Source organism: Rhipicephalus microplus, chromosome 8, assembly GCF_043290135.1.
Source record: "Rhipicephalus microplus isolate Deutch F79 chromosome 8, USDA_Rmic, whole genome shotgun sequence".
In the NCBI taxonomy this organism is placed as follows: Eukaryota; Metazoa; Arthropoda; class Arachnida; order Ixodida; family Ixodidae; genus Rhipicephalus; species Rhipicephalus microplus.
This window is the reverse complement of record NC_134707.1, coordinates 30787150-30799148: the sequence shown is the minus strand read 5'-3', so window position 1 is coordinate 30799148 and position 11999 is coordinate 30787150.

The window sequence follows — 11999 nt, the reverse complement described above, 5'->3', positions numbered from 1 at the left end:
GGCCAAATAGTGTGCTTGCAACAAATCATGCACCATAATAGTTTGCTGGCTATGAAGGACTGGAATAGGGGCCCATGGGAATAATAGTACAATCGTTTGAAAACTCACATTGCCCAATTGATAAAAACTGCTGAGTTGGACAAAAGCCTTGGCGGTATTGGCATCCTTACCGTACATCTTCAGTAAGATTTCCCGTAGTGCACATCAAAGACGGGATAAAACGAAAGCACATACAGACTCATGCGTTTTTAACTGCCTTAATTTTGTCCTGTCTTTTACGTGCGCTAAAAAGAAATTTACAAACAAGATATGCTACCAACAAGGCCACATCGCATCCCTCACTTACGGCGTTTTCACAATCAGCGTTCCACGCTCACCGACTTAAAAGGCGAGGACCCACCCACAGGGCACCAAAGAAGCAGTCTTCAGTCACAAGAGGGGTGCATCTACATGCACTGCCAGCTAGTTTACATTCTTTGAAATGTCACGCTAGCAATGAGCAGATAAGGAAATAAATACCATCTGCAGATACGCGGCAGACCACCACGTAAAAATCAGCGATGGCTCGCTGACGCGAAAATTCCGCGAACTCAACGTAAAAACAATAGTCTGCGTGTATACATTCTCCCCCATTAATATCACTCGATCAAAAATGGGACAATCAACTGTTTAGCCAAGTTTCAGATAAAGCTCGGAGTGAAGTTTTCGTTCATTTTTTCGCTATAGAATATTAGTTGTATTCGAAAACAAAAACGGAGCAGAAACCTCTGTCTACAAATCGGTATCAGACGAAAGTGAAACATGTCTTCACAGAGGCAGTTCCGCGTTTATTTCACATTGTTTTGCCACAAGAAAGAATGAAAAAGTGTTAACAGCGTAAAACTGTAATGTAACGTCAACAATGAAAAGCAGCTCGAAACTTGCAGAGCACCCGTCAAGCAAAAAAGCACGCATGAAGTAAGCATACCCAGTACGAGTACGGACTATCAACTCTCGTAGATCGAGAGTTAAAGCACGCTACTCAGATAGAAAGAAGGACACACGAAAGGAACGGACAAGTATACAAAGAAGAAGCGCGAACAACCGTCACGGTTCTCACTTGTGCGCAGCGCGCTCCTTTCGTAAATGTTGCCGCAGCCCTGAGCGAAGTGACGTACATGTTTTCTTTAATTTCTGTAAGTTCTAACAATACTGATTGTTGGCCTAGTTGGTACTTGCTTACTGACATGCTTTGGTCACACATAACACATACACAAGGTAAAGAAACACTCATCGACAAACACAAGCCCTGTAAGTTCAAAACGAAGTTGCGGTCGAAGCATACGATGTACAAATCCCCCCAGTCACGATATGAGCGGGTGTACTCAGGGCTGTTCCATGCGCTAGCCGCACAGCCGCAACGCACGTGCTGCCACACCTGCCGCACCACAGCAAAGGGTGAAAGAGTGTCGCCAATTGGCTTATTTGTCCCCCTCTTGCGTGTGGCAGGGGTCCCGGCACGTGCGTTGCGGCTGTTTGGGTAGCGCGTGAGACGGCACTGAAGCCGCCATGCCCTTCGGACGCACACGCGCATCGCAACGCGTAGAGAGACGACTTTTAGAGGTGGCCCTCAACACCATCTCGCTACTTGTGACAGAAACGTGCTCAAATTGCTGAGCTCTGACGACTGCCGATGGTATGTGGTGTATACAAATATCTCGCCGTTGGCAAAGTGGACAACATACGCTCAAAGAATTAGTGGTTTGGCGCCACGGCTGTGGAGCGAGAGGTCATAGGATCGACACCCGGCGAATAACTCTTTGCAATTTGCTAGCAAGTATTTTACGATGTAATATCCGTGACGGAAATACGTCAGCAGAGTCATGATAGACCATGGCGTAAAAGGCTTTCGTGTTAAAAATTAGGGCAGGTAAGTGATGCCAAGCCTGGAAGAAGCGCTGATCTTGGCAGTTCCTTTTTTTTGCAGTTTTTTTTCTTTTCTTTCTGTCATTTTGTATTTTTGTCTATATATATATATATATATATATATATATATATATATATATATATATATATATATATATATATATATATATATATATATATATATATATATATATATATATATATATATATATATATATATATATATATATATATATATATATATATATATATATACACGCACTTTTTGCGCTTCTTCTACGTCGTTTTGCCTACGTTAGGGGCTTCTAAAATTGCTCCACAATTGTCATCATTAAGACACTCGAAAGAGAAGAATACTTCAGTTTGGCACGAGCACATGCTCAATATGCAACAGATGGTTATACGTGCTTCAGTCTTTGTTAATGACGTTACCAACCGCTGAAATAACAAAAATAGGAAGAAGATTTCGTCTGAGTGCGACCAAGCGTTACACTTAGCTATGCTATCTGTAATTTTTTCTTCGTAACCCTAAGAAAACTTGATAACATACGACAGCCGAGCCTGCAGAAGTGCCCCATACTTCAGGAAGCCTGGTTTTTATGGGCATTGGTGGAGACTGACAACTGCCCAGAACAACGTGTTTTTGTATACTATAGGTTTGTAGAAAATTAAATCGGCCTCTAACTCTAGAGAGTCCCAGCAGTTCTCTCATTATTTCCCTTGGGACTATTGAATAAAGTTACTGCCACTGTCACTAATACAACCTTGTTGGTGAAACGCCTAATTATCAAACATATAAGCTTCACGGAGCACAGACGTGTCTGCTTGAACGCAGATGTTTATTTCTGAAGTGAACGTGTATTTTGCTTGATACTTATGCTAAGAGGCATCGTTTCTTGTCATGGGCAAAATAAAAACATGGTTACCGTATTCGATTATTCAGCAAGGTTTACGTAATTCAATCAACATACAATCAGCACGCAACAAAATTCTAGTCCAGCACTTCATTCTTTACGAAAGCTAGCATGTCAACAATCTGCTATTTGGTTCAAGTCTCAGAAAAAAACAGCGAAACGACATACAATTTGTGCGCTAGTAAAACTGGCACTGTCTTTGTGAGGTACTTAGAACTGTTTGCTTGAAACTAAACGTCACCTTCTGTGCTGGTGGTGAAGGCAATGACGTCGATGTAGCCGAATGACTCAAGATGCAAAAACTGTTCTGCGGTTTTTCAGGAAAGGATAAATTGTTGAATGCGTCTGTAGTTCATGGGGGTCAAAGTGCCTTCAGGTGCACTGCAGTGGCGCGTGAAATCCAGAATCTGATTGACTGTCTTCACCACAAAGAGTGTACGAAGAACCACTGATACGCCGAAGGGTTCTCCGATTAAAAGGCCTCATACAGACTTCATTTTGTAGAAGAATCATCTTCACATGAACAATATTCCTCCACCAACACCGATTTCGGCGACGTGGTGCTCAGGGTCATGCATTCTTTTAGCATTTCTTTAACTTTGAAAATTCGTGGATGCTCACTTCGTGATATGGTGCGCGGTCGCATATCAACAGTCTTGCGGATCAGTTTCGTTGTCGCGTGCAGGGGACATCTCCAAGGACAGTGGACTATGGCTCGCGTGCTCTAGTTCCGACCGTTGCGACACCGTTTGACTGTGTGACAAATGTGGCAAAGTCATTTCACGCGGTGCTTGGTTCCTGTCTTGAGGCAGAATCACGGCAGTGCTTGCCTGGGGATCCACTAGAGCACGATTTTCTGTTGACATCATGGAGAGCATTCGTGCGAAGATATATTCCCGCATCACGGCACACAGAGTCCTGCAAGCTTGTAAGACTTCTGTAAACTGACAAGTCGGGGAGGCTGATTGTTCGATAGGGTGTGCCGTCACATATCGGGCATCTTGCGAATCCCCTTCACCGTTGTGTTGGGGTGACATCTGCAAAAGCAATGAACTGTTGCTTGCATGCGCTATTTCAGGTTGTTTCGACGCCTCCGCGCTTTGTGACCAATGTAGCAAAGTCACTTCAGGCGGTGCTTGGGTCATGCCTTGTGGCGGAGTCGTAGCAGGGCTTGCCAGGGGACGCTCTAGACTTCCATTTTCCGGGGACGTCATCATGGAGAGCATTCGGGAGAAGATATATTTCCGCGTCACAATACTCAGGTTTCTGCAAGCTTGTAAAACATCCGTAAATTGACAAGTCAGGCATGCTGAATGTTCGATAGGCTGTGACGTCAGGTATTGGGTGCCTTGCGGATCCGTCTCAGTAATGCGTCGGGGTGACATCTGCGAAGACAGCGAAGTGTTGCTTGGGTGTGCAAGTTCAGGCTGTCGCGACGCCATTGCGCCCTGTGACACATGTGGCAAACTCGTTTCAAGAGGCGCTTGGGTCGTGCCATGTTGCCGATGCACTGAACTGCATGCCTGGGGACACAATAGACATCGATTTTCCGGTGACGCCATCATAGAAAGCATTCGTGAGAAGATATATGCCCGCATTGCGGAATTCAGGCTCCTGAAAGCCTGTAACGTTTCCTCAAATTGACAAGTCAGGGAGGCTGACTGCGTGACAGGGTTATCAGTCAGATATCGGATGCCACGTGGATCAGTTTCACTAATGCGTCGGGGTGACATCTGTAAAGGCGGTGAACTGTTGCTTGCATGCGCAATTCCAGGCTGCTGTGATACCGTCGCGCTGTTTGACCAATGTGGGGAAGTCATTTCAGGGGGCGCTCGAGTCGTGCCAGATGGCGGAGTCACGGCACTGCTTGCCCGGGGACGCAGTAGGCTGCGATTTTCTGGTGACATCATCAAGGCGACCATTCGTGCCAATATATATTCACGCATCCCAGTACTCAGGGTCCTGCAAGCTTGTAATGTTTCCATAAATTGAGAAGTCAGGGATCCTGGTTGCGCGATACGTGGCGCTGTCCGACATCGTGCACTACGCGAATCCATTTCACCGACGCGTAGGGACGACAGCTACAGAGGCAATGAACTATGTAGTCTGTGTGCTGTAGCTTAGGCTGTTGCTTCACCGTCGTGCGCAGTGACGCACTTGGTGGAGTTGTTGTAAGCGCAGCATGTGCGTAACCATCGGCGCAGCCGCTGTTACGTACGCTGACGAGGGGGCGTTTTCAGACACGTTCACTTGTGTGGCGCGCGAGGGGCTTGCACGATTAGAAGGAAGCGCTCGTATCTTGTTTGAATGCACCTTTCCAATTACATAGTCGTGGACAACTGGTGTGCTGCCGACATCAGGATTTAGTTGCTGTGAGTGCTCTTCTATAGATGGTTTGCCCTCTGCTATCATCAAGTTGTTGCGTGAATTGGGGGCTGCTGTAAGTGCTCTGTGGCTGCCAAAGTGCGCTGGTTTGCGTGATGCGCGAACGACCCGCACAACCAAGAGCAAGATTCAATGCTTCTTGAGAACCTGAATTCTTCATTGTAGGTATATTTTCGGGCGAAGTGGCAGTAAAACAATAACTTGGTTCTTCATGTTGCTCACGTGCAAGTGATGGCGTTTCGTTGCCAAAGAGCATATTCGCTGTCATATCTAGGTGTTGGAACTTTGGGCTTAGAGCTAAAGTTATGCGGTCGATGTGGGAATTTCGCGGTTAAGAACTTTACTTGAATGTCTGCAGTAGCTTTTGTAAAAACACTTGCCTGTTTTGAGACATCCTGGCGAGGCTCGGATTCCGCGCCGGCGTATGGGGTACAATTTTGCGGCGCCAAGCGCTTAAACGGGGATCTCTCGGCAGTGATTTGATCATCTGCGTACGGAAAGGTTGTCAACAGAGGCCTACGGCTTGAATGACGAATAGCAACGTTGCTAATCGAAGATATATTGGGCAACGAAGTTTGAGCAGTAAGCGTGCTAGCTGCCTCATTCTCTGCTTGTTTAGTGGCAGGGCTGTATGAAACCGGTAACTGTTTGTACCAGTGAAAACGATATAGGGAGGTGTTGGTACGGCTTTTGGGTGTTCATTTTTGGCTTTTATGAAAAGCATTGCCTCTTGGATTTCTGGATGTTTTGCTCACTCGTTGCGACTGTGGCGTAATTCATCTTTCCAAAAACACTTCATATATTTCATGTCAATTTGTGGTCGCCTGTTGTTGTTATCGCGACTGAAAAATAAGCGAAAAACACGCGTTCGATCGAATGTACCAGAACTTGTGGAGTGAATGTTGCAACATGGTGCGAAATGCGTTCGTAGTAGAAATACGTATATTTCTGGGAAAAAACAAAGCGACAAAGCTATCTGCCTTTTTCCGAGAATTTCGGTAACTTTCCTCAGAAGGGTACACAATTCGGTGTCCATTATTACGAGATGAAGTGTATTCTTTCATACAGTAGACCAAGCAGCCCATTGCGCATCTCACTGCAGTTATTAAATCCAGTTCTTGCGGATGCGAGTGAACAGCTGTACACGTTTATAATAGAGTTTACTAAGCTTAGTACTGAAGGTTGAATTGAATGAAATATCAAAAACACAGTTTCTCTCTTCGACAAAGCAATGCTTCTGACGAACAACCAACCATTGGCCCGGGTGGTAATATACGCGAGAGGATTGTTGCCGGCAATGCAGTACGACATTTTTTGAGACGTATAGACAGGGACGTTTTTCGTTTTCTTGGTGTGCGGGGCTACCGTTATCTACGCACAGTCAGGCGACATTATTAAAACATCCATAATGTACGTAACTGCGCAAATGGATGGGAATGCGAAATAAGAGAACAACACGAACATGTGCACTAATATTTTCTTCTTGCATCAAAAACATTCTATCGAAGAGCTCAGCTATTGATCATTGCAGTGTCTTCATTCGTTGCGTTATGATCTTTAATGTTAACGTTCTATTTGCTGTGTGGCAGGCAACAGATCTCAACAGTTTTGTGTCGTTTCTGAGAACCTAACACTCGAACTAGTCCCACAATTTACAAACAAGCATTGCAAATTTAGTGCGCCTTTAGCAGGATAACGATCACTGCTTCGAAGCTTCTTTCATGCAGCTCTCCCATAGGGTTAGTAGTTGTGCAAGTATCAACTATTGCTCGCTAAGTGGGATAAGGTGACTGAGGGGCGTAATGAAAATGTTTTCAGGAACGAAATTGTTTGACCCACCTCCCTCCACCACGACTAGCATTATGAAAGTTTATGCGTGCGTTCTTACGCTTGTGCGTATATTAAGAAGTACTAAATGTAAGCATTTGAGTTTACGTAGTGAGGTGGTGGTGCGGCCTGTCCGCTTTCTTGGCAACGCCACTCATAAGAACGGAAACCAATCTCAGCGACTTGGTAGGCAAGAATTGAAGGCTGTTATCAGTAATGTTGCTTGTGCTAGCCAGGAGTGGCCTGTACTCGCAGTCAACTTTTCTTGGCAATGAAGGTAATGCTACAGAGCCGAACAGGGCATGTGCCATTACTGAAATATATCGTCCCACAATTGCGTTCCTACTTTACAAGTGACGATGATGAAAAAAATCACTTTATTTTCTACGGGACGTTTACAAGGAGACGCCACACAATCAAAGGCCCATTCATATTTTTTTTTACGTCGTGCAATGTCATTTCAAGTTTTTGCCCATCTGAAAACGTCGCTCATTTCACGGACACCTGACTGTCTAAATGGCGTCTTCGTCTTTGGCTGACCTGACAGTCGTCCCCATCCAGCTAATTCAATTGATATGTTGGTTTTAACGTCCCAAAACCACCATATGATTATGAGAGACGCCGTAGGGAAGGGCTCCGGAAATTTCGACAACCTGGGGTTCTTTAACGCGCACCAAAACCAGAGCACACGGGCCTACATCACTTCCGCCTCCATCGGAAATGCAGCCGCCGCAGCCGGGATTCAATCCCACGGCCTACGGGTCAGTGGCCGAATACCTTAGTCACTAGACCACCGCGGCGAGGCATCCATTTAATGCGACGACTTACCAAAGAATCTCGTGACGAATTTCGCTCTCCAGCAGGCGTAGTATATTGAAGGCAGCGTGGTTATTCAAACATGGCCGTCATTCGAAGCTTGAGCTGAACTGGGCTACTTAACAGAAGAGTGCATGTGCAGTAGCTCTGCCCCTGTATAGCTTTCGCTTTGTTGCCATGAACCGATGTCCGCAAGTATAGAAAATAGGTGAAACCGAAATCGCTGGTTAAACTCGAAAACATGCGGTAGCGGTGTTCCACGGAAATCGCGGGTAGTGCTTGGCTAAAGTCTAACGGTGGAAGTTGCCCTGGAAAACGACGGTTCGAACGGCAGCAAGGCTTGGGCTTGTTGGTACCTCATTGCAGAAGATTCCGACTGGGCAAAAAATGAACGAAGATTTAGTGACAGGACTCTTTATGTCCATTAGCAGGGCCTCGGTTCTTTTTTTCAAGCTATCTGCAGTGTGCTATCTAAAAAGATTGCCGTAACCATGAATCAGGTACGCTGCAGCAGATGCACTTTTTCAAGCATAATCTCAGATGCAACTCATTTTAGTCCACGCAGGCATGTACACAAGAACAAAATGAAGACATAGAAACAGTATTGAGGTGGTAATACCCGCAATAATTATTAGTAATAATATTAATAGTACGTGTGGTGCAAAGTCTCAAAACCACTATATGATTATCAGTAACGCCGTAAAGGAAAATCCCGGAAATCGACTATCTGGTTTCTTTAAGGTTCGACTGACATCGCGCAGTACACGGGCCTTTTCTATTGTACCTACAGCGCCTCCGTGTCAGCTGCCGAACACGGTAGCCACCGATCCAGCATGGCGGAAAACCACAATAATTAGGAATATACAGTTAATATTATTAAGAGCAACAACTGTGGGCGCGTCATGGTGGTTAAAACCCAACGGTTATGGGGGATGTCGTAGTGAAGGGCTCCGGAAATTTCCACCATACGAGTATCTTTCACGAGCCACAAGCTTCTATGCTGCCACTGAAACTGTGGCCGCCACCGCTGGTATACTATACCGCAACCTTCGTGTGAGCTGCCTAGCACTATAACCCCTAGATCGCCATGCTGGTTTACAAATACCGCTTCTTAACAGCAAGAAAAAAGTTATGTGAATATGAATTTCGCTGTCGATGCGATTGCAAAAACAATAATAAACTTCGATATCTGTACCACCCATGATCACCTTTTAGGCTAAGGAAGCTAGTAATATTCTTTTCTACGCAACATTCCATACCACGTTGTAGACATCTCACTGTGCCGTTAGTTTTCCCAGTCAATTTATCGCACGCATCCATGGCACCTACAGTTGTACCCCAGAAGATATACGATTGAGTATTTGACTGCCATTTGACAAGGCAGCGCAGCTAAAATAAAAAAATACTGGAATAAGACGTCAAGGCATCACATTTCGTTTATAAGAATCTGACCTTGGCCAGCTGTTGCGTGTGATTCAAAGTGGCAGCCAGAGATAATTTTGGACGAAAAAAAATCAGCTTCCGAAACATGAATATTAGCATGACAAAGTCAGACACTTCGTTGTGTTGACGCCACAGTGGACGCTACCACTCATGCGTAGGAGATTTGTTATCATACGCAGTAGGCGTTTTATCCTTCAGAAGGCGAACGCTTCGCCTGCGCTTTCATACTACATCCTCGTGAGCAGTGTGCGTTACTAATAAATTCTCTGCTATGGCGCACTCAAATAAGTGTTATATGAATGACTTTGGATTAATGCTGCCTTCAATATACTTTGTTTTGACCTACCCCAAGTGTCTCAAGTGCTACGTCTATTTTTGTATCGTCAAAATTTTGTGTGATTCATACATACAAAGCTATAGAACAATACATGTCAAATCCACGATAAGAATATGAATAACGCCGCAAGGGAGGGTTTTGGAAAGATCTACCACCTTGGGTTCGTTATCATGCACAAAACTCAACTAGACGGCGCTCAAGCATTTCACCTCCGTTAAAGCGTGACCATCGTATACGATGGTCACTCTATCAAATCTGTCAGTACTATAGTATTGATATACTTGATTGATATGTGGGGTTTAGCATCCCAAAACCACCGTATGATTATAAGCGACGCCGTAGTGGAAGGCTCCGGAAATGTCGACCACCAGGGGGTTCTTCAACGTGCACCCAAATCTGAGCATACAGGCACACAGCATTTCCGCCTCTACCTAAAATGCAGCCGCCGCATCCGGGATTTGATGCCGTGACCTGAGGGTCAGCAGCTGAGTACCTTAGCCACTAGACCATTGCGGCGGGGCATCTCAGTATTGAAGCCGCATCTTTCGGGTCAGAAGGGTAGTGCAGTAAGCACTGTGCCACCGCGGCAGCCTTTGTGAAGGGTGCGATGAATTTCGGTGAGAGGGACGTTGAGTTGAATTTGTTATATGAAGGAATAAATAATGAAGAGAAAGGGCACGAAGTTTCCTAAGAGAAACTGTCGTAATGGTCTAAACGTTAAAATCGCGTGACGTAAGCGCACTTATGAGAACAGAATTTGCACAGAGCGCACTCGCATGTTTTGTGGTATCGTGAATGGAAATTTTCTGGCATTATCAATGAATAAAGCCAACATGAATTCATGCTGTGTTAGGAATCTACCTAGTTTTCATGCGAGAAAATTTAGAGGCAGTGTCTCCTGAAATGCATCATTATGTATTTTTTCTACGTGGTATATCGTAACCAGGCAATTAAGAATATCATTGAAATCACCATTTTGAGTTCTTTCCTTACGTGAACTAAAATTAACCATATGTAAATGAATTGCTGTGTAACTGGTTGGTTTTAGCCGATTGTAACTAAGGCCCGTAATCATGAACCATCCTTAGCCTTACCTCAAGTTTTTCTCATTGGTTATAAGCCTTTATTGAGCTTGATGTACAAAGTAGGTCAGTATTCATGAACCATTCTTGTTGTGATCTTTTACCTAGTTACCATCTTTGTGCCCTTAAAACGTAATGTAGAGCGTTTAGAAACTTGAAAAAAAAGTCGAGGTAAGACCAAGGTTGGTTTGTGAATATGGGCCTATCAATTTATTATGAAGAAATTGCAGTAACAATCAGAATCGGTGTTAATGGATGAGGTTACAGTTACACCCAACAAAATGAACAGCCACTTTCGTATTTGTCCTACCGTATGCACCTAGGTGCGACCGCCTTTGTAAAAATGATTTCGCAATTAATAAAGTTCATAAGTAGCGCGGAAACGGAGTGCTCACTGGCTCTATGGGCTTGTGCAGCTTGGACAACTATGTACCTTTGTGATCCATGTGCCTTGCGATGAAATACGATCTTTTCCTAAATTTTTGTGAAAACAATGATTGACTAAGAGCTAACAACTATGATAGAAGCATGTTCTTTATTGTATAGCGGTGAGGCAAAGGATGCTCTGAATTAGTGAAATACATTTTTTTTACATTCGGAAGCTTTCAAAAGGATCGACTCTCTGAGAAAAGAGAACGCGGAAACAAGGACAGGACACCGAGAACGTGCAGTTCAATGGTTATAAGTCAAATGTTCGATGCATGACATATCGTTAACAGTGGAAAAGCATGGTTGAGCCAATCGTTGATTAACTTGAATATAGATGAAATAAAAGGCTTCCGTATTTATTTTTCTCGTAGACACCTAAACGCTATGTGGGACAGATTAATAGCTTCTACTAATGCATGCGCATGCGTAGAGAAGTTAACAATTCTTTTTTCTGTCGATGTGCACGTCTTCAGTCACTAGTCCGCGTTTTTAATGTTGTGACACCTTTATCACCTTTTTGATTGCAAGCCATGCCCCCCTTTTTTAGAATAAACACTTCGAAAGTAGCTCAGCTGTTTCTTACAATAATTGAGGTTTTTTTTTTCTTTTGCCGATAATGGCATCAAGGGGCCGCCAGCATGTAGTAGCTACAATCTTATGCATCACATTGTCAATGTTTGCGCTCCTCTCAGCGTGACATTGCGCAGTTGTAACAATCTATTTGTACTTATTCATTGAATCACACACATTAGTCAATTGACAGTACAGTAACAAAAGAGTCTCTCGCCTGCTCATATTCGTTATAGTTTTTTTGTTTCACTCAATGCGTGTTGTAGGGTACTACTTTCCACTTTAATCCGT